Consider the following 24,825-nt stretch of genomic DNA (forward strand, 5'->3'; position numbering starts at 1 on the left):
TAATAAATATTAGATTTCGATGTGTTAAATCTACTTTTGTCTCAGACTCGGGGGATTTTTACTGAGTACCTCTGTTACACCTGTTGGTAAAACCGTCTCTCTGAATTTCTTCCTCTTCAGGTTTTTCCTTCTTTCCTTTTGTTTTTGAAAAGATGCATTTGTTGTTGACAGGAGGACATGCTGGCATTTGTTGTTTACAATGAAGTAATGTGTTGTCAACAACCTAACCGGCTATTAATGTTTATTTCCTCTTGTCACATCAGTGGAAACACAGACAGAAGAAGAAGAGAAAATTAAAGGTTGTAGAGAAGAAATGAGAGTGTCAAGAACAGTATTTTTCTCATTTGTAAAGTAGTCACAATTATTTAAATTACAAACAAAATATCAGAGAAAGAAAACAAAAATACAAACTAAAGTAAGTAAAGAAGAAAAAACAATATAATAGAGAAAGTTTAAGAAAAAAAAACAACGGTTGATAGTTGGGAGAGTTTTCTACATGTTCTGGTGACATCATGTCGTCCCAGTCATGCACTTTTAATTCCACCTATTTAGCATCTATAAGCACAATAAACACAAGGGAGATAAAGCCTGGAAATGATTCACAATTTTAATTGATTTTTGTTTGTCTGCAAAATGCAGGATTGAAACATTAAATACTTCACGACAGTTGTGCAAAGAATCCTAAAAGAGTTGCTGACTGTCAGTAGCAGATGCTTCAACTCAGTAGATCACATCTAGTGTGATAATCAGTTTGAGCACAGACAGCAGAAAGGTCCACTGACTGCTGCTAGCTAGCATTAGCTAACAGCAGGTAGCGACTGTTACGGCGAATATGCAACTAACTTGCAACAGCAAATATGTTTTGCTAGGAACTTATCGCTGCTGAATCACATCGTCTCTCAACATGATGAGAAAATGTTGTTAATTAACGTATTTGTCAAGTTGCAAAAATGTCGATACTGAACACGAGTGAAATGTTAACTGACGTTCCTGGTACTTTACGTATCTCTCTGTTGTTCAGATTTCAGCAGCAGTCGGTTCAGATTAAAGAACTATTACAGTCTCCATTTAATACAGAAAAGTCTGCAGTGACTTGGACAGTTTAGTTCATATTAGGGGTGTGCTGGAATACAAATATGTTATTCAGCAAAGCACAAATAGTGGAGTTTTTTTTTACGAATATTTGTTTCATACAAATGTTTTTAAAATTATTTGTTTTTGGGAAGAAAAAAACATGTCAAACACCAGCGTGCAGGTCGGTTACATCACTATCTCAGTGTCTCTCCTCTGCTCCGCTGTGACGTCTATCAGCAGGTCTCAGTGAGGGGAGTCACATCCACCTGCTACATGATGCACATTTCCTAATTTGGACATCACTTTAATTTTCATCTTCAATTTTCTAAAATTAAAAGCGTAATAAAAACAAAAACAGGATTTTTAAGTCTCTTTCCACTTTTATTCAAATACAAATACAAATAATTTTGCTGCCTCAACAAATACAGACACAAATACAAATACTGCACATCCCTAGTTCATATGAACAGAGTTGAACCTGAGACACAAACAGATCTCAGATTAGTGTCAAGAGTCATTTTCAGTCTGTCCTCCTTTAATATGCGACCGTTTAATTCACCAGGAGACATCCAGAGTCGGCTCGCCACCTGGTCGACGCGTATAGTGACACTACACGCTCACCTGCTGCAGCTCACAGCTGTCGTGACTCAAAACGGCTAACGTAGCGGCTATCATCAACGTAACGTTTTGAATAACAAATGACCTTTTGTGCATGTTTTAATAACTTGAGTTTCACAATTTAGACATTTTACACGTCGCTCAGCCCCAATACAAACATTCAGTTAATGGTAGATTCATAGAAGCAACTATAAGAACATTTACAAATGTATTTGATGAGGAGATGCAGTGAAGAAGATGAAGTGAGAGCAAACATTAGGAGGAATGAGGAGGAGGAGGAGGAGGAGGATGGGGAGACATGTTGACTGGTTATTTGTGTCGGAGCTGCTGTGGATCAGACGTCCTCTGACACATCATATTTCCTCACCTTTTAATTGGACTGTCACGCCTCGGACCGCCCGCCCTCAGGCGAGCTGGACGGACGCCCGGCTGCATTTTCTCACATGATTTTCACAGTTTGACTCCGGCGTCGCGGAGAATCACAAATTATCACGAGGAAATAATAATAGAAACAACACATCTCAGATGTGCTTCTTGTCGTGAAGTCGAGGTGGTGAAAAGTGATAAATATTCAGAGTTTAATGGAGTTTTTCCTGCTGTGACCAGGAGACGTTTTCCTCTTGAAAAAGATTAAATCTGGCGATCAGGTCAGACGTCTAATTATCAGAGATGTGATCTGCTAATGAGATATCTTTATTCAAGCCGCATCTGTCTTGATCTGCTTTTAACCACATTTTAGTCTATTTCAAGAATCCTCAGAAGAAGAGAGTCACACTGGAAAACCAGTTATCATTAACACCAGGTTTTAAAATAACCACTATTCTGCTTATCCTTGAGAAATTACACCATCTGCTTGTTTAAACTGAGCTGTTTTGCTAATCGATTAATCATTTAGATTAATTTATAAGAGAAAAAACTGAATATCTTTGGGTTGTGGACTGCTGGTCGGGACAAAACAAGACATTTTAGGTTGCAAATCGGGCTTCGGGAAACAGTAATCGACATTTTCTGACAGTTTATAGAGCAAACGACTAATCAATAAAATAACAGAGAGAATGACAGATTAATTAGTTGCAGTTCCTGATTTATTCAGATGCTTTTATCTACTTTCAAACAGAAACACAGGAAGATGCAGCTTTGTAATCTTGATGCAGAGGCTGCAGGTTTGTTCGTCTATCTCTAAATCAACCTCTAATATTTCCCATAATGCACGAAAATGTTTATCACGGAGCGAAGGGGCTTTATCTCACTGACAGGAAGTAAAAAAAAACAGTCATTTCTCATCCTGTATTTCTTCCGTCTTGTCATTCTGGGTGTGCTCCCATCACTCACATGCTTACACACACTTACATCTGTTTGAAGATATATGTGTGTGTGTGTGTGTGTGGATGAATGCATGGATCTGGCTTTAATTGTGTCACTCATCTCTTTCAACAGACTGAACTGCTTTTGTGCAACGTAACAAAAAGCAAGAGAACATAACGTCTTTGTATTCGGCTCAATTATATTCAGCGTTTGTCTGCTTCCTTCCTCTCTCTGTCTCTCTCTGTGTCTGTTTACCAGTGACTCACGGAAAAAAGCTTCTTGTTTTGATGATTAGGAAATGCATGGCAGCAGAATTTATCCTCGAGGAGTGGAAGGAAAGAGGTAATGATATCTAGCTCGGTGCAGTTGCTGTTTGGGTAATTTACCGAGAGAATGAGGTCGGTGCTCGATTTCTCACCCGACAGTTTCTCTGTTTGTCTTTAAGAGCGACGGCTGGACCTCAGTGGATCTGCTGTGACGTACCATCCACTCAACACAAGACGTTGATAACTAGCGTGTCAATAAAGATTCACATGTTCATATTCAAACATTCCTGTGTAGCTGCAACCTGGATTTGCACTTTAATGAATAATTCACCATAAATCATGGAACTTTAATCAATAATTAAAGAAAATCTACTAAAATTATCACAATCAGATCTATTACAGCAGTTGAATAATGCAATCAAGGTAATTGGAGTAATTTCTTGGCTTCAGATTTTGTTACAGAAAGAGCAACAAATAAAACAATAAAGTATTAAAGATACAGCCAACATTATTCCAGCATATCAAAGTACAATGAGGCACAAATGGTGAATCCTGGTGAGCATCAGGCGGGAAGTTTCAGTTTCCAACGAGGCCTCGAAGCAAATCTCTCTATACGAACTCACGACTTACACTGAGATTACACCACTGACAGCAAGTGAGAGGAAACATCGACTGTAAACATTAAACATCCAGCATTAATATACAATCGTTTACACACAATCCTACTGCTAACTTTACCCTGATGTCAACCTTCACGATTACACTTGCAAGCGACCAGATGTTGTTTTGTGCTAAATAGCGTGAAGCAGATCCAGTTTCCCCGGTTCATCAGCTGGATCAGGTCTTAGTCTCTGGTCGGGTCCGATGTATCCAAAATGAAGTCTTGCAGTGAAAGTTAATTGGTTATAAAAAGTAATTATTAATAAAATAATAAAAAAGATGAAGATACTTTACAGTAAACTGATGCGAGACAACAAAGGTCGTTTGTTACTTTGTTTGTTAAACAATCACTGGTTTTATTGATAAAATGATGTCATGGATCACTCTTGTTACTATAGCAACGGCATACTGAGTCTGCGGGCGGAGTTCAAGCAGGAAGTTGAGGAACGGAGACTTGTGGGAAACTGAGACACACAGCTCAGCTATGAATGATAATATATTTGCACTTGATATTGTTTTTGGCTCTCTGTTAGTGTTTTATATTATTTTAGGCAAATTAAAACACTCCACTCTGTAAACCTACTGACCTCTCCCGTCACAGGCTAAATATAAAAGACATAACTAAAATACTATAAATAAATAAAATAATAAAATAAAATGTCACATATATCTAAGTAAATTAAAAAAAAATCTGACTTGATTATAGAGCAGTTCAACTACTTTAATCTCAAAGTGTTAATTGCTCATCTTACATTCACGATATTGTGCATTTTTAAATTCATTTCCTTACCTGAGACACATCAGTTAAAGGTGTATCGGTGTGTCATCATCACTGCTTTGACTCCTTGTTCTACAAGCTTTTGTCTAACAAAACATGGAAATGATAAATTTCAATAAAAGCTTAATTAAGCATCCTCGCTGCGTGGCACCTGCTACAGATGCTGCGTGTAGGAGTCCTCATTAATGTATTGCTGTATTGCTGAAACTAATAGTGATAAAATATTCTACACTACCATCTGGAAGGCTGATAAGTCATGCATCAAAAGCAGCGGGGAGGGGAACTGATTAAAAAAAACCGCTGCTATATGGGAGTGAATGTATAGATTCATTTGACATTTATGTTAAAGATCTCGCTTCAAGAGTCTTTTACTTTAATGTCCCCCTGTGACATCACAGGCGGACTGAATGTATGAGAGAGTGAACGTACAGTCATGTGGGCTGTTTAAGAGGAAACCAGCTACAGACAACGGAGACGTCAGACTGTACATACGTCACTTATCGTCACGTACATTGTACACTGTTCACTGATAGGCTGTCACTGTGTGTGGACATTTACAGATTTCATACAGATACATTTACACTAGCGATCAAAATATAGAACAACCTAATTTTTCTAGTTTTTTATTTAAATTTAAGCAATTCACTTCCATTGAAGAGCTTTAAATGGTACAAAGGTAAGCAGCCTGAGGTAAGAATTAGAATTTAGTTACCAAAAACTGAAAAATAATGTAAATTAGTTAGAGTTATTCAGGGATTAAATAATAGGGTTAACAGCTCAGTTTTTCTGCAGCAAAGAAAGTAAATGAAGCCTTGAAAGTTGATGCAACCGATACTACAGGAGATTATTTCCACATCCTCTGTCAGTATAACAGCCTGGAGGAGGAAGCCTGATGGTCTGAGGCTCTTTAACTGGATCACAGATCACAGCATCCTGCAGAGCTGCAGCAGCCTCCGGTCTACACCTGACCTACAGCGACATAATGACCCAAAACAAACCTGCAAGTGCAACACATCTGTGGGGAACTCTTTCCCCACAATACTTGATTTCTATTGTAGATTGTCATTATAGACAGAGTCACACAGTGTGAAACCTTTACAGAGTCTCGTCTCTAAATGACATAAATACATAACTGTGATGGAAACAGAGGACGGCATACACTTCCCACTTTATTAGCTGCATTAGTTCTACTTTTACGATGCTTTTTGAGACAAAAAAACGAACAAAAAAGTAGATCTCTAACGTCAATGTCTTATGAAATAAGTAAAAACATATATTAGCATTTTAGCCAAATATTTGACATATTTCCCTTAAAATTACAATTGTGTTTACTAAAGTGGAGGCTTATCTTTATCTTTTGATGCTAATAAGTGTCAGTATGCTAAACTTTAGCAGGGCAGGAAGTGTCTCAAGGCAGTTTAATCTCATTTTTTCTGTTGTTTGGTTGTCAGACGTGACGGCTCACCTCATTATTTCAGTGTTAGTATAGAAATATAATCAGAAAAACAGGCAGAGAAATGCTACCTGACAACTTAAAGCAGGAAGAACGTTCTCATCACACCACGTCTCCACTTCTCAGTTATTATCTGATGAACTCACATGTTCTGTTGACCAATAATCAGACTCGCTGAAGGGTGTTAAACATCTGTTATTGTTATCATGAACATCCTGCGAAGGCACTGAATGTTCTGCTGAACATCAACCGCTCAAGCAGAACAGTTACATATGAACAGAAACGTGTGCAGCTGTAGTTTTAACGGCGATGCTGTTTGTGGTCAAACTCATGTTACATACATGTCTCTTTATTTACAGTCAGAGTGTTTGAACTCTGATAAGTCCTGCTTTAACTCCACCAGCGAGAGTTCATCTCAGAGCTGCTGATAAATGATGCTTCATGATCACATTAACAGTATATAACATTAATTGTAGATTTATTAATGGTATCACTACAGGCTACATCTTTAGCTTCTATTAAATCTGCTCAAGTGGTGGAAGAAGTATTCAGATCCTTCACTTAAAGGACCAGTCTGTACAGTTAGATGCCTCTAAATCTGACACACTGGTCCTTTAAGTAAAAGTACCAATACAGCAATGTAAAAATACTCCATTACAAGTAAAAGTGCTGCATGAAAAATCCCACTACAGTAAAAGTACATAAATAGTTAAATGATCTGTGCTGAAATATTGGATCATTTGAACATTTATTGAAATGAAAGTAGAATATTTCCCTCTGAAATGTAGTGGAGTGGAAGTATAAAGTAGCACCGAGTGGAAATACTAAAGTACAAGTACCTCAAAATTGTACCTATGTACAGTACTTGAGTAAATGTACTTAGTTACTTTACATGAATGATCTCCTCCTAAAATGTTCTTTTATAGGAAAGCGTTAATGAATATTTATCTACTCTTAACATTTTTATAAATTCAACTTTATTCTCTGCATTTGTTTTCATTTGCAGTTGTGACAGTGAAAATATCAAGAGATTCAACCTTTTTGTTGGTTGCTTTCTTATTTTTCTATAAGGTTTTTTTTTTTTCACCATAGCGTTATAAAGCACTTGCACACTTTTCTTTATTTTCCCTAAAGGGACTGATTTACACTTTATGGTGTTTCCAAAATGGGAACAAAGAAAAACAACCAATAATTAAAATAATTGACCAAATATTTAGATAATTAGATATTTAGACAAGAGTCTACAGATGTGAGAATGTATTAAACAATAGAATTAACATGAAAACACACTCGCAAAGTGGAGCAACCTCCTTAAAAAACAATAGAATAAAAGACTCAGATAGCATATGGAAGTGGACCACTTCAGGCAATGATACGGCACTGCTGGCCCTCTTCTGGTTCTGACAGAATGGATGTGAGCCTGAAGTGGCCTACATGTAAAATAACAAATATGGCCCAAATATCACAAAACAAATGTGGGCCATTTTTGGCAAAGGTGCAGTGCTCTCAGCGATGTGTAAACTGGATGTGACCCTAAAGTCGCCCATGTGATACATAGTGAAAATGGCCCAAATATCACAGAACAAATGTGGGCCACCTTTGGCAAAGATCTGGCACAGCTGATAATAGTAAATGTGGATGTAAAGCAAAAGTGGCCCACATATGGTGCAGCAAATGTGGCCCAGTTATCTTAAAACATACGTAGGCCAGTTCTGACAAAGATACGGCACAGTAAGCACTGGTTTGACTTGATGTGACCCTAAAGTCGCCCATGTGATACATAGTGAATATGGCCCAAATATCACAGAACAAATGTGGGCCACCTTTGGCAAAGATCTGGCACAGCTGATAATAGTAAATGTGGATGTAAAGCAAAAGTGGCCCACATATGGTGCAGCAAATGTGGCCCAGTTATCTTAAAACATACATAGGCCAGTTCTGACAAAGATACAGCACAGTAAGCACTGGTTTGACTTGATGTGAACCTAAAGTGGCCGACACATGATATGGCAAATATGGCCTAAATACTATACAACACACGCAAGCTTGCGAGTCCAAGTTTTGCGTTACAACCTATAAAGTGGAGACGATGCAGATTTATCAGTTGAAATCTGCAGGAATATGAATGAAGGAGGACTCTCTGTTGTCTCATGTTGTTGACATTTTATCACATCATGTCCTCTTCCACTTGATCCTCTAGCCGCTCTCGCTGCTGTGTGGGCCGCCTGCCACCACACACTGACCGAGCCTTTCACCGCCAATAATCTGCACACCGACTGCAGCAGAGAGAAGCAGGCAGCAGTCACAAGGTGAATGAATAATTTAGCTGTGGTGGGCTGTGTGGCCAGGAGAGACACCGATAACCCACATAGCAAAGCCCTGGTGGGCTGTCAGCTGCAGACAGAGATACACCGAGCAGATTAACGTTCAGTAAACAACCTTTTGTTGGAAATGATCAGCAACACAGTCACAGCTCTGCCGATGCAGCCATCAGTTTGTTATATTTATGGTTTTAGGTTTAAGGAGGAAAAGCAAAGATGGAGTCAGTCGAGATTAGAGAAATTAGAGCAAATAATAAAATAAAACACCTTCAAAAATGAGCAGCTGTGTGAGTATTCAGCTGATCATAAATCCATCAGTTAGTTTGTGTATAAAGTCTCTTTTAAGTTTTTAGTGACTAGTTTCAAGCTTGAATCAGGTTGCACCATTACAACTTTAGAAATATCTAGCAAACATGTCAGTAATGTGTAAACCAACCAACTCTGTAAACAGGAAGTGTAGCATCACGAGCTGTAACTTCCAATCATATCAGTTTTAGGAGCCAATAGATAAAATAAACTTTTGTTTTATTTCTATCTGCAAACCTGGAGAAGCTTCTGTAAACATGGACACGTGGTCTTAACATAAATATCATCCATTTATATGTATTTAAACTACATTATAGAGATGCATGACACACCAAACACTGCTGTGAATCTGAACTCTCAACACTTTGATGTTTGGATATTTAGACAGAAAAAATATTATCACATTATTTGAGGAGGACGACATTTTTCAGTTTTTACTGACTTCAAAGACCTGCTGCTCTGTTTGTGACAATTTCACAAGAAACTTTCTAACGTTTTCCTTTAGTTTTTACCCCAAAATACTTTAATAATTGATTCCTAAACACCATTTTGCAGTGAGAATATTTCAACTTATTTTTAACACAACTCAGCTTGTGTCATGAAAACGCTGCTGCACGTTGATTTAAAAACAAGTTGAATTATTCCTTCACCAGCAGAATTTAACTTGTTAAAAGAAAACAGAACTTGTATGAAAAATAATAAGCAAGATATGCAAAAAAAGCAAGCAGTACAGATATAAAAAGACTGCACTGAAGAGAAAATGTGCTGAAAATGAGGCTGCAACATTAACCTCAATACTTTATTACATTATCTCAAAAGCTGGACACCTCCTACCTTTCCTCACTCTGTTTTTAATATCTGGTAACTTCTGTCTTTCTAAAAGTGCTCCATAAACAAAGTTTGAACTTCTCATAATCGCTGTCCCCGACGGGCCACTCCAGTTGCTCCAGGAGCCTCTAACCGGAGGATTCTTTACTGAGCATCGTGGGCGAGAAAAACGAAGAGGGTTTTTTATCTTGAAAGAACCGAGCATGCAGCCTTAAGCAATAAAACAAAAATAAATAAATCTGGCACCATCCAGGCTGCAGCCGCAGAGCATGAAAAGCCCACATAAACCACTGTCTCCACAAAAAAACTTAAACAAACAATATTTTAATCATAATTTCAGCACTGAAGAGAAAGTGTGGAGGCAGAAAGTGAAGAAAGTTAAACGTGAACATGTGTGAGCACCATGTTCAGCAGAGTTAAAGGATCATTCTGCTGATTTTCTATATTGTTCTTGTCAATAAATCTCATGTTTAGACTCAATTCAAGTATCGTGAGTGTATCCAAACTCTGATATATCTTATTTCTCTGTGCTGTAGACCTCCGTTGTCCAAAACTATTAAAAACACCTCAAATAAAATAATAAACTATAATAAATATACTGTGATAGAAGATGGGAATGTCCTGATGAAGTTTCTCTACTGATATTAAGTCTGATCTGATAATTATATTTACCTAAACGTCGATTAAATACTGTATGTATCTGACATATTGAGATAACAGCTGTAAACTTCTGACTGTACTTGATCCAAATCCTGAAGGTCCTGGTGAACCACCGTAGGAGAACCTGTGGTGGCTGAAAAACCTGCCAGAAACGTGAAAGGTCGTCTCTAGTCCATAAGAACCCATAGTGACACAGGTGTCACCAACACTTTCAATGTTCTGGAAAATTCCTTTTACAGCTTTATCCTTGATTTGAACTCATGAAGTCCCTAAGTGACATCTACTGAACATCCTGGTGCAGTCATGTGACAGCGTGTGAATCTGTGAAGCCATGACATCACTTCCAACATGGCGACGTGCCTGGTCAGCAAATGTGACAGACCTAGCTCATTTTAAAAAGCTTGTTTTTTGTTACTAAAGGCAGGTTTCAACCCATTTAACTATTCTGATGCTTTAATAAGACGTCCTGTTTTACATTTAACCTGTTCTGACCACATTTCTATAAAACAAGTTAAATATCGTTATGACATGTATGTTACATTACAGATCAGAGACACTGAAGGTAGAATTGTGGTCCATTTGGTCTGTTTTATATTCCCCATAATTTTCCTTTAAGGAGAAATGGTTCTTGTGGGCTAGAGCCAGTGTTTGGTTTGTCCATTCCGGGCTACTGTAGAAACATGGTGGTGCAACATGGAAGAGGACCTGCTCCCTCTGTAGATATTAAGGCTCATTCTAAGGTAACAAAAAACACAACAGTTCTTATTTTCAGGTGATTAAACACTAATTAAAACATTCTTATGAATATTATATTCCATTTCTACCAAGTCCGATCTGCTAGATGTCACTAAATTTGACACACTGGTCCTTTAAATGATGGATCTGATGTGAATTTGACTCCTGATCCTCTAGAGAGAAGACGTCTCACTCTGTTGGAACCACAGGAACACTCTGATTGTACAGTGGTGTTACAGAGTGGAGCGTCTTCTCTCACAGATGATCTTTGGTCAAGTACAGACACACACAGAATGAAGGTTAATTAATGACGGCTGATATGAGCTGCTGCCCAATATGTTTATCATTTTAACCAAAACTGGACGTGACGCTCAGCGCAGATAAACAACTAACTGAAGCTTTTCTACTCTGATCTCTGATGTTGACTCTGATCAACACTGGCAGGCTGAGGAGGACAAAACACACGAGAGGAAAGAAAGAATCCACATTTTATCGAGCTCATTTTAGTGAAAACTGATTCTTTAAAACATGTCCAGATCAGCCCTGATACTGATCATTAGGGCCGGCTCAGGAACGTCTCTAATAGAAGATTTAATCCACATCTCACAACCCTAATAGTACACGGTGTACTTGTCTGAGAGAAAATCTCATTAACACCAAACCAGAGGTCACATGATACGACACCGTCTGACGGTGTTCAACATTTGCCGCTATAGTTCTGCTAGTAATTACATTTACATACGACTAAACTGCAATAATACTGCTCAGATTACACGTTCTCTCAACATAACAATTAATTCAATTCAATTCAGTTTTATTTATACAGCACCAAATCACAACAAGAGTCATCTCAGGGCATTTTTCACGTGGACCGTACTCTTTAATTTACAGAGAGACCCTCGAGCAGAAACCTCGAGCAGAACCGGACTCTAGGTGGACGCCATCTGCAACAACAACAACAACAATAATAGATACAAGACTAGCAGCAACAAACAGCTGGTGAATGATGTTAATCACCAGATCTGACAAGAAATGTTGATACTGAACATATCAGTGACAACTTATTTCTTTTGTTTTCCTGCCAAAATACCTGAACTTGCAGTGACAAGACTGGTAATGCAAGTTCCCCAGAATAACATCTGTTTACGCTGCAGTGACAGCGCCCTCTAGCGGCTGCAGTAATGACGTAATTACAGAGCGACAAAGTCCTTAAAGACGGGAGATCGTGGTTTCCAGCTGCAGGTCAACACTCTTTTTAAAAACCATGACAATGAACATCCCCTAACTTTATCCTTACTTAAACCACGATGTTTCCTAAACCTTATTTTAACCCAGATCATCATTCCTAAATCTATCCAAATCTTTCCTACAGCGTGTTTCAGCAGGGATGACATATAACAGTGTTGAAAGACACAGACAGATGATGGAGTCCTGCTGTAGGAGTCAGATCAGAAAAGTTCATGGACCAACAAAAAGAAACTGCAGCATAATGAAACAGTTTTCTGCTTTTGTTCAGACTCTGGCAGCACTTGGTTAAGATCAGAGAAAGATCACCGTCTCTGTTTAATAGAGAAAAAGTCTGAAGAGACTTGAAGCTCGAGACACGACGTTTTTATTAACATTTAAGAGAAGCAGCCATCTTTCACTAACCTGAAGCAAAGTGCTTCTGTTGTCTAAACCTCAACACACACAGGACTCTCAGTGCTCAAGTGTTTATACATCAAATATGTTTCCACAGAGATTTTTAGGATGGTTGGAGTTGTGGAAAGTGTGAATAAATCAAAGGAAAATGACTTGTGGTTCACATAGTAAGCGTGTGCAGCCGGGCGGTGATTGACAGTTATGATCCACTTTAAACAGTCAAAAAAAATTGGCCATGTGGGCAGCTGGTGACACCCACCTGAGCCTTGGCATTTAATGTTGGTGTGTGTGTGTGTGTGTGTGTGTGTGCAGCAGTTTATCAATATCTCAGTCTGTGTTCCAGAGCTGGTGCACCCATGTGAGACTTGTGAATCGGTCTTGTTCTGAAGTGAGTCTGAAGGTCAGCCGGGCCGGACTGTTCTGTGCTGCTGCTGCTGCTGCTGCTGCTGCTGCTGTAGAGCCTGACGTATAAAACTCTGTAGATTCAAGAGTAAAACTGAAGACAGAAACACGTTGATACATTCTTTTCTCCAGGTGTATAAAGACGTGCGTCCACATGGGTTAACCCTAACCCCTAACCCCTAACCCTTATCAATACTTCTGCCTGCTCCACCTCTCGTCAGACCTGCCGATGAAAAGAACAAGCAAAGAACGTGGCCTAATTTAACCGATCGTGTCACATCGGTGAGTTTGCGGCGAGGCTTGAATCATTAATTCGTCACTTTATAAACCGTCATCAGCAGTGACATCTCAGTGATTTATTTTATTGCAGCGTTATCAGATCAGACCTTTTCGTGCACGTTGTAATAACTCGATTTTATGGTTTAGACATTTCACACATCGTGCAAAAACAAAAATTCTAATGCACGTTTGGTCTGTTTCCATATTTTAATGGTAACGCAGCTTTACTTTGATGAAAATCTACCGGTAATATGATACAAATTGATGAGAAGAATATGCTACACTTGAGATAAAATCCAGGTTCCTCTAATCTGTGTGTCATGACTTTCCAGTGATGTTTAAGAGAAGCTGAGCAGGATTTAACTGTAAACATCTTATTTTGAGAACAGAAGGACTGATTTTTAACACACATAACAACAGCTTTTGCAGATTTCTGTCATTGTTGTGAGCGCGTTGACAGTAGATAATTAGCCACAGACGAGATATTACACACTCGACAGCAGCTCGGATGATCCTGCTGACTCCCGATACATCAGACTCGTCTCGGGTGTCGGCTGCGTTTCGTGGTCGATGTGGCAGATGTTTGGGTCATAAATATCAAAACATGTGAGATAGAATCGGGGGCCGACTCGGATCAGTTTGTTAAGATTGAATCTGTAAACCTTTCACACCCTCGCGTAGTTTATACCGACCATCAAAAAACCCGCAAACGCTCTGAGCGTCACTCAGTTTGTCAGGTGGAGTTTTTACCTGCAGCAGCTCATTTTAGACAAGAGGGAGATATGAAGGAAGCAGTTAGCCATTTTCTCTCTTCCCTCTCTCCTGCACACACACACACACACACACACACACACACACACATACAACAGAAATGAGTCGCCAAGTGAGCCTGCCAGCTACTGCTAATGACTCCTGCTGCGCCCCAATCCTCCAGACCCCTCTGTCGATTATGCTCACTGGCTTGGAGAGAGAGAAGGAAAGAAGAAGAGGAGGAGAGAGAGACGAAAAAGAATAAAAAAGAATTCTTTCCTCAACCCATAAAAACAGAAAGACTGTTAAAAGATGATTCCAAAGAGCTAAAAGCAAGAGTTTGAACCAGATACCTGACTATGTGTGTGTGCTTAAATGACAACAAATCAAACCAAGAAATAAAGAAAAACACAACACACGTTGTTATTACGGCTGCAACTAACGATTATTCTCATTATCGATGAATCTGTCAATTATTTTCTTGATTAATGGTTTAAAAAATGTCAGAAAATGGTGAAAAATGCCCACAGTTCTAATTGTGTATATTTCCTTGGTCATAATTAAATAAAATGATCCAATGCAACAGCTCCGACATAAATTCTACTTTTACGAAGTTTATATGACATTGTCAGAAATGTGATAATTGTGCTTTATGTTTATTATTGAGGTGGTGGTGTACTGCAGTGCGTTATATTCCTTCATGTGTGTTGATGTTGAGGAGTATAAAGTAGTTTCCGTGAGGAGGTGGAGGGAGTTGCAGACGCATCATCAAGGCTAAAGTGTCATGAGGTTCGGCAGCATCTATTAAAGGAGGAACTGAGTCCAACAAAGGATCAGTATGAAACAGAGGCAGCAGCTACATGAGGAGGAGGAGGAGGACAGACGATCCTGCAGGAATATTCCCTGAGTGGAATAACGGAGGAAGAGGAGGGTAGATGGAGACGGATGAGGTGGTGAAAGCAGGATTTTCAGCCTGCGGCCACATGCTGCAGCAGAGACCGTTCCTACTGTACACAGCCTCTTTTACTGGGGTTTTCCCCAAACGGCAGTTTTCAATGGGAAGAGGGAGGGAGGGGGAGGATGCACAGATCCGACGGGCATTATTTCCCCACATCACGTTATCTGCCGAGCTGTCCATCAACCCCCACACATCCCTCCTCTCTCTCTCTTTCTCTCTCTCTCTCTTTCTCTCATTTTTATTTCTAACTCTCTCCTGCTGAGGCTCATTAGTTCCCTCCAGGGTCTCTGAGCAGCACAGGAGCAGTTAAACAGACCCCTTTATAACACATTTACATGCAGGTTTCTTCTTCTTTCTGCCATAAAACGTCCTCTCTATCCATCTATTGACAGGAAATTAATTCACAACTGTTTTCGTGACGGTTTCAGCTTCTCAAACGTGAGAATTTGCTGCTTTTTATGGTCGTCACTTGTAATAAATAGAATATTTCTGAGGTTTTTGATTGTTAGATGAACAAAACAAGATATCCCGAGATGTTATATTGAGCTTTAGGAAATTACATTTTTCACTCTTCTGATGTTTTACAGACCAAACGAGTAATTGATTTGAACCAATGTTAAAAAAAATTAGTCTCAGCTCTAATCTGTCGATCTCGTCCTTCCCATCTCAAGTCACTTTTATCTTTTTTTTTTGCACCATTCTGTCATTTATTCATCATTCCATCTCTCTCTCTCTCTCTCTCTCTGCTTTTATCTTTTTCTCTCTCTCTCTCTGTCTGTCTGTCTCTCTCCACTTTAAAGGCGTTTGTATTCTGATCTGCTCCTTTAGAAGCGGCCCACCAGGATTTCCATTTCCAGCCTGATAAAAAATTTATTGCTTGTTGGCCACTGAGATCAAATGCGTGTTGCATGCTTGGCCTGCTCTTTGTTGGGCACACAGAGTAATTCAGACACACACACACACACACACACACACATCTGTGCACACAGAGGTGTGAGGCAGATACACACACACTCATACGTGCACACTAACGACACATGTATCATACAAACACACACACACATGCGGTGATTAAAATAGAGCCAGGATCAAAGCTTTTCTCTATAACTGTGTGTTTATAACATCAGTCACTGCAACTGTGTCAGTAATGTGTGTGTGTTGTACAGTATGTGTGTGTGTGTTTGTGTGGGAATAAGAGGCAGCTCTAGTTTATTTCTTTCTAACGGGTCAGTGGGACGTTTCTCTCTTTCTTTGAACAGCATCTGCACACGAAATAAAGTCAAAGCATCAACACAACAATCAGGTCGACGTCGTCGTACAGCTGAAGGTTTCACACGACGCGACTCGAGACGACAGAACACAAAGAAAACAAGACTAAAGTGCAGAAACAGTCACAGTATTTACCTCTCTAGAACTGCAGGTGGCGCTGCACTACGCTCATTACCTATATATAATACCTATATACCTATAATAATATATAGAGCTGCAACTAACGGTTATTTTCATCACCAACTAATCTGCTGATTATTTTCTTTATTGTTTTCTCTATAACATGTTGGGAAATGATGAAAAATGTCAGTTCTGCATTTTAAAATGACAATTAAACAAAATGAACACAGATTATCAAAACAGTCGCTGATTAGTTTTTTGTCAATCAACTAATAAACCTGGTAGCTGCTTGAAATAAACTCATTATGTTCTTACATTGTAGTTTTTCATCAGTCTGTGTGATTGTGTGATTGATTGATTATGTGAATGATTGGCTACGCCTGCATACATCAGCACGACTCCGGACAGAGTATTGAAAATTAAATTTTCGATGCATCCTCACACACCACGTACACAATAATAATAATGAATAATGTAATAAACCAGCCTGCAGCCATGTTAGCAGCTAAACTGTAGTCAGGTTCCCATCCAAATGTAGAAAATCAGTAAAAAAAATGTTCTGAATGTTTGTTTCCATCTACTGCTGTTGTGTGAATATTAACAGATAAACAGTCGCTGCCATTAAACCGTCGCAGAAGAAGAGACGCGATGAGATGACATCATTAAAAGAGCAGCGAAGCTCAAATGATGGAAAACATGATGGAAATATGACGTTTCTTAGTTTCATGTATTGATGTGAGGAAGGTTACAGCCTCCTCATCATCATCGCTCCACACAGATCTGATGTTTTCAGCTCTTCAGTCACATGATTCATGTACATTTATTCACTAACACAACTACTGTTACACCTCATGCAGCTAGCGAGATTAAACACAAAGTCTTGTGAAGCAGCGTCCGGTCAGCTGTTTACTTCAGTACAATCTACACCAGCCTCCTCATCGTCAGTCCAGGCTCATGTTGCTGCAGCCGTCAGGCTTTAAAGAGCATCTGCTTCTTTATTTGACTTCTACGTCTCTGAGCGTCGTGTCTGAACTGTCCTGCAGAGCTCAGTGTCCACATTCACACCCAAACAGCCCGTCCTGCCGGGTCAGAGACGCCGGCAGCAGACTGAATATTATCTGTCAGATGACACGAAAACAACGTAGAAACTGTGTGTTTCTCTAGAGCGACATCAGTGAGACGATGGGACATCAGCTGACAGGAGGACATGTTGGGCTTTTACTAAATGTCTCCACTGTTTTGGAAAATTGTGAAATTAATGAGAGAACACAGGAGACTGCTGCTGACTTCCTGTTTACCAACAGGAAACGTTGGTTTCTTTTCATCTTGTGGTTGCAAAACAGAGTCCAAAAATTCTCTTTAAAAAGTCTTTATTACCTTTAGAAAAAGTAAGTTTTGAGCCTAAATTGGCTCTTCAGTAATACGCAAACTAATATCGTTTACATAAGAAAATTATGACGAAAGCAACAAATACATTGAAAATGTGCTGTTGTGTCCCTGTCTCCATGCCACAGGAAGTCATTCTGACGCTTCCAAGAATCCGACAGCTTCAGCTCGGATTGATCATATCTCAGGAAAACTTTCTTTTTACAAAAACAGCTGGTGGAAAAGGGGGCGTCGTCTTATATTCGAGGTCGTCTTATATTCGAGGTCGTCTTATATTTAGGACAATACGGTAATTTTAATGAGCACGAAGGAGGAAATAAGGAGATGTTATTATAGAGCGATAAAGTTCACGTCAGCAAAGCCTTTCCTTAACGAAGCTGTACTTCTTTTGTGTCTGAATCAGCAGCTTCACGTCTTGAGGCTGAAGTTAAAGCGCCGCTGACGGCTGCTAGCTGCTCCAACTGACTCCCGTTCAAACAGCCTCAACTTCTCTCTAGAAACACTGAGTCAGTCGTCGTTTTCAACGAGTCATTCTGGTCTCAGTCTGTAAATTCAGTCCCTCTAATAAGTGTGCTGGTGGTGATTTTGGAAATTATTGCTCTGTTAGTTTGATCTGAAGACTTATTACAGCTTTGATGTCTGCTGTGTGGATGCTAATTGACAGTTTTCACTAAGTTTAAAGGCTCTACATGCAGGAATCAGAAATTCCTTCTCATTAATGACACCGGTGGCCGTTAAGTGAACTGCAGCGATGCAGCAGCAGCGTGAGACTACTGCAGGTGAAGTCTTTTCCCTCGCCTACACTTCTCATAATAGCACGAAAGTTCTCTAACGTTGCATCTCTCACTCCCACACACAAGGCTAACAGAGACGCAGCAGCCGTTTGAATTAAAGACCAGAGATCCTGTGGCTGATTTTTATTAGCTTGTTGGGTTTTATTTAAGAGTACATCCTCCTCCCTCTGTCGCTCCCTGTGGTCAGCTTTTGTGCAGCCGTTCAGCTACAAGGCTGTAAAGTAAATGTGCAGAATAAAGGTTAATATACTGTACCGCTGAGCAGTCTTAAACTTTTGCAGCACAGGATCTAATTATGATAATTTATTCACTCCCAGAGACCCCCAGCTCATTAAAACATACAGGTAGCCTTGTCAAGTCAGGGCTCATCACAAACAAGCTTGTGGCACATTTTGGACCTTAACCCAGAGCTTAATAAATACAGCCGGAGAGCAAGGTTTTACATTTTTTTTTTGCTTCATGCAGTGGTTACTTGTTAGTGCAGTCAGCTCAGTATGCAGCTCTGCTTTACAAGCTCACAGTCCAGTATAAAGAGATTCATGCTGAGGTAACAGAATCCCGGGAACACCAGCTCTTTTCATGAAATAAACTCCACGACAATGACGAGCCTTTATAGATTTAATCCATTATAGCTGCACTCTGAAAGATTTGTGTTTAAAAAATGCATCTGTCTTATCGGCCTGCAGCACAAAGCGAAGGTTGCGACAGACGCGAACGCTTCGTCTCCTCCTGATGAAACTCTGTGGATTCTCTCAAATTAAATCCACGAGTCAAACTGTAGAGAAGCATCCTCCCACGTTAGTTAGTAGATGTAATTTGAGCCAAATGCTGAAAAATAAAATGTAAACAGGAGTGTAGCAGTTGGTCCAGAGAAACCAGGAGGTGTGAATATTTACATGTTAGATGACTTCAAGAAGCCAAAGGCAAGAATGTTTTTACATATTTACTGAGAGCTGCATTAAACAACATGGCAAGGAACAGAAACAGCAAGAATACAGCAAGTAACAAACAGTAGAACTTATGCATAAAGACAGATGAAATGTATTGTTTGATGTGGATAATCAGCGCAGAATAGTTTTCCATACTTTGATTTTGATTTATGAATATAAAATTTAGTCAAAATAGCAAATAATATACCAATATATAGTTATTTTGCATGTAGGAGAGACCAAAACAAAAAGTTCAGAAAAGTCCAGCTGATATTAAAAATATAATTTTAATTTAAAACATCCCAAATGATCTAAAATTACCAACAGAATGTGAAGAAATAAGTTTTGATGTTATGTCAAAGACCTATATGTATTATGTTGCAGAGATATCGACTGAAGTTAGCATGCTAACCAGCTAGCCGCGGCCCGTACTGTCTCGTAATACCACTTCGTACCTGAGGGGCAGCAGTGAGTCTCTGCAGCGTCCTTCAGTCCAACATGAGAGGAAGAAGTAGAGCTGCCCAGTAACGGTGGCGCCAGGCTGAATCATGGATGTATAATAAGAGCTGGATAGGGCGCCGCCGCTCTGCCTTACAGCCAGTTTTCCCCAGTGGTCACTTGCGGTATTGCAGCTCAAAAAGCATTTTCCCTCATAGACCACCACCGTAAAAGAGACGCCTGTAAAACTGTTGACAGGACGCCTCGAACTGCAAACGTCAATTATGACTCTTTCTATTATGAACTTTTGATTCATGGAGGTTTTATGTTTGTCAAACTTTCCTCGAGCCAAAAAAATGATTTAAAAATCCGTGACGTCATCACAATGTAAAGTCTATGGGCCAAGTGGGAGCTTGTGGGCGGGGCCAGCGGGGGAAACACTACTGCACATATTCAGTGGGCCGCACAACACGGAAGCAAACCTGGAAGCTAGAAACTTTTCTTGGCGCATGCGCCAGGCGAGCAATTCCTATAGAACTGACTGGGCGCCATTTTTAGTCCAGTATCCAGCTCTTATAATACATCCATGCTGCTGAATGTTGTTGAAAGTAACCAGTTAGATTCCCAGTATGTGGTCAGTTTATCCAAATAACGTCTGTTTGGAAAGTTGCACCAACGTTGTCGGAGCTGCTGCTGGGAGACGTCAGCTGATCTGACAAACTGCAGCGGCTCCTAGCACGTAGTCAGCTGGATCGTTATTGAAACATCATATCAATAAATACGTCTTTACTGGATTACTGTGTTGTTAAATGGCAGCGATTAATGGAAAACGATGCCGTGTGGCAGAAAAAGTGTTTTTACCATCAGTGAGTTCTGTCACGTTTTATGATTTACACCCTGGAGGCATGTATGTGAGTATCCAGTCGTTACTGAGAGTTATGTTGTAAATTTCTGATCTGTGCAGCTCTTTGGTAATAATAATGAATTTTATCTGAATAGCAGCTGCATGAAATGCAGTTGAAGGTACTTCACATAAATTTCATAAAAACATTTAAGGCATAAATCAAAAAGTTGCAAACAAACAATAAAATACAATAAAACTGAATAAAAAGTATAAAATATTTCAGTGAGAATCAATAAAGATTTTGCATGTCGGATATTTATGTTCAAGTTTTTCCACAGTTTTGGTTCATATTATATGAATAGATATATAAATCTGCCTCTCCAGACACCTGCATGTTCAGACCAAGAACGAGACAGAAGGAGGGAAGTTATTCTGGTAAATGAAGAACCGCAGTAGCAGCGTTTCTTTATGAAATGAGGATTTTTATCAACGTTATAATCATCAAGTAACACAAACCTAAAACCTTCATGTGGATGAAATGTGAGAGAGGAAACACACGCCACTAAAAACAGACGTTAACGGAGCTGCGTGTCAATACGTTTGTCTCCAGATTTCCACCCCGACAAACTTCATCAGTCAAGAGAACGAGATACAGAAAACAATGCAGGAAAATATCAGAGGATCAGTGTTACTGCTGAACTCAGTTCAAATGCACAGCAGTGTGAGTTACATCTGCTACTACATAGTCAGTTTATGTGACATAAAGCAAACTGTGCGCACATTAAGAGAAGGACATTACCTGCTAAAATAAGGCCACAATACATGCATTGATTGAATTAAACAAAATTAAATATGGCCATTAAATACTTAGTCATGTGCGCCATAAAATGTCAGAAAATAGTGTAAAATGTTGCTTCAGTGGCGTCGTCGGGTCCCTGAATATTTGGATCCTGGTGTGTTCACAGAGACGAATATAACGCCGCACATGACGAGACGCAGGCAGGAAGTCACAGTGAGCTGCTGCCTCCAGCGTCCAAGTTTTTCTCCACATTTCAGCTCAGAGAGAGTTCGCTCGGCTTTCATCTCGCTCTGCTGTTCCTCCTCCTCTCTTCTCATTGAGTCTATTGACATGTTGGTCAGATTAATGTCTGAATTTCACTAATAAATGTCGCTCACATGTCACTGAATATAATCTGTGAGGTTGCTGAAGTATCAGTACTGATGTTCTGTTTGTTGCCTACAGCTGGTCGTGTTGAGTTAATGAATTAGCTGCAGCTGGAAGTCATATGTCCGTCTCCAAATTAAGAAGCACGTTGCACAGCGGCGGTAACTTCTTTAATGATTTCAATTCCCCCGACACGCCGACCGGATCGGTCAGGATCTAACGGTAAAGTTCAGTATTCTTCTGCACATCCGACAGTTCTGTTACACACATTTTCCAGGTTTATGCAGTGAGCAGCTCTTCTCAGTATGAATCCTGAACCCCATTTTTATTTTAAGTGGCTTAAAGTCCAAACTGTCTCCTCTGCAGGTTTTTTTTCTGTCCTGTCAAGTTTGTTTTCTTAGTTTTCAGTTTCGCTGCTTGACTGCATTTTTCTCAATATTTGCTGTAGTGACATTACTGCACAGAGGGAAGTGTTTCCATGTACTGAACGCAGCTTTAAATCCTTAAAGAAACACGTTTTACTGTATCATGAGTTTGTTGCCTGATTGGACAAAGAGGTCTATAACCACACACAGACAGGAAGTGGTTTTATTGTGTTTTAGGACTTGATGGTTGTTTCTTCATGGAGCTGAACTTCTTTGTTCCACTGATACACTGAGCCTCTCTCTAACAGGTTCATTTAAAGGGCCAGTTCACCCAAAACATGTTGTCTCTCTCAGGTCTACATCAAGCCCATCAGTGTTTCCCAAAGTCCAAGACAACGTCCTCTAATGTCTTGTTATGTCCACAACTCAACGTTATTCAGTTTACCTCTGAGCCTCTGAGCATCGCCGTTGTGAAACGTGAGTTAACCTCTGTGTCGTTGCCGGGGAAACTCCTGGTGGCGTAGCTGGTTTTAAGGACCAGGGCGGTGCGTAGGCGAGGGAGTGGTTCAGTGAGAGAGCGAGCGGCAGAGAGGTGACGGTGAATACGAGCGCAGCAGAAGAAGAAGTTAACAGGAAGTCACAGTGAGCAGTCAGCCGAGGGTCGATATGTTAGTCAGACCTGACATCATGGATGCAAGATGAAGCTGTTTCATGTTATTCTGTGTTAAATCTGAGATGATCCTTATTGGTCCCAAATCCCTCATCTGTGACCTTGGACTCAGAGTTTGAAGGTCACAAGAGAAGTGACTGTAAACTCTCCTTGTTAGAACTGCTTTTACTGTCTGATTTAACGTCTACTTCCTGCCTTTACTGTGGTTTTAGTTATGTTGGATCTTTGTTTACTGGTTGTGAGCAACATCTCTGAGTATCTTTGAATAACATGTTGGATTATAAAAACGTATCAAGTTAACAAACTGAATGAGGTGCGTCACGTCAGAAGAGAATAAACAGATCTGATGTTTACAGAGCAGATCCATGGAGGATTCATTTTAACCAAGATTAACATTTAGAAGAGTAACTGCACACAAACTATTATTATGTTTTAGTGCTTAAATGAAACAGAAAACAGACAAAGGTGAGTTGATATTGAAATACCAAGTTTATATTGTGGAAGTCAAATTAAAATGCTGAAATGGAAAAATGAAATGTGTATGAACGTTGGAAAGGGAAAATTAATGAAAATATAAAGTTCTCTCTTTGCATTCTTTCATTCAGTATTTAACATTTCAACCTGTAAATGAAGAATTCTACTTTTCATTTTCAGTTTGTCATCTCAACATCCAATTTCATTTAATCACGGCCTGATTATCCTGAGTAATAAAATATAACAATAGTTTATTTGCCATTTTAACTGAAATAATCCTCTTCATAAGGATAAAAACCCTTCAGACGCAGCTTCGCGCCGTTGCCGTCGAGGTCGTTGCCGTCGAGGTCGTTGCCGTCGAGGTCCCTGCATGAAGAGAGCAGATGAACCCTCGTTATCAGCTGCGGTACGATCGTCCTTGTTAGCGGTGTCCAGGTCTCTGTGTGTGTCCTGATCTGCTGCTGTGGTTTATGAGCAGAGCCAGTCAGGTACAGATGGTGGTCCCCCCCCCCCCCCCACCAGGTCAGACTCTGCTGCCGTCGGCTCAGCGGGGGGACGAGACAGCAGAGATGATATAAAACCCAGCAGACGAGGCAGGTAGTGTTTATCTGTACATCCAGCTGAATGTTAGAGGTGGAAAATCAACCATAATGTATCTACAGGAGGTTAATGGGTTTGTTGATTAATGAATACGTCCCACTTAAAGGATCATTCTGCTGATTTTCTATATTTTTCTTCATGTTTGGATCCAAACCAACAATAAACTGATCTACTAACCAGTATTGTGTTTGTATCAAAGCTGATATATCTGATTAAAAAGACGTCAGTGAGTCTCACCGCTGCACTGGGTCACATGTTCCTTCATCATGTTGTGTAGAAACGGCTCCAAAGACTAATAACAGCATCATGTTTTCAGTCTCCAGAGAGTAGTTCTGTGTAAGGAAGACGCTACTGAGCATGTGCAGGAACACGGTTCTGTTTACAGCTTTACTAGCTTGTTGTGCTACAGATCAAAACCTCTTTACATTGTAAATAACGTCAGTACAACGTCAGAGATTGTGATCTGTAGCACTGCAACAGAATCTAACCCTGTTATTAGTCTTTGGGAAATCGGCAGAATTATCCTTTAAGTCCTCTTTCAGTCCTGCATCGCTTCACATACATCTGTCAGCAGTTTAACATGTCTGTCTCATGTCTGAATAAAGAATCACTTGTTGAAATCTTACAAAGTTGAACCTGAAACATTTATGCAACACTTTGAACACAAGTCTGACCTGAAATTACGTTCAAATACGACTAACTGCAACAGCAAATAATTTTGCTAGAAACGAAATTGA

General features: G+C 39.7%; 1 protein-coding gene across 1 annotated transcript in view; it reads left to right on the forward strand.

The window, feature by feature from the left end:
* LOC121889647 (metabotropic glutamate receptor 7-like) overlaps window positions 1-24,825 on the forward strand; it is a 98,676-nt gene that overhangs the window by 60,642 nt on the left and 13,209 nt on the right. The window lies entirely within an intron of this gene.

Source organism: Thunnus maccoyii, chromosome 3 (assembly GCF_910596095.1).
Source record: "Thunnus maccoyii chromosome 3, fThuMac1.1, whole genome shotgun sequence".
In the NCBI taxonomy this organism is placed as follows: domain Eukaryota; kingdom Metazoa; phylum Chordata; class Actinopteri; order Scombriformes; family Scombridae; genus Thunnus; species Thunnus maccoyii.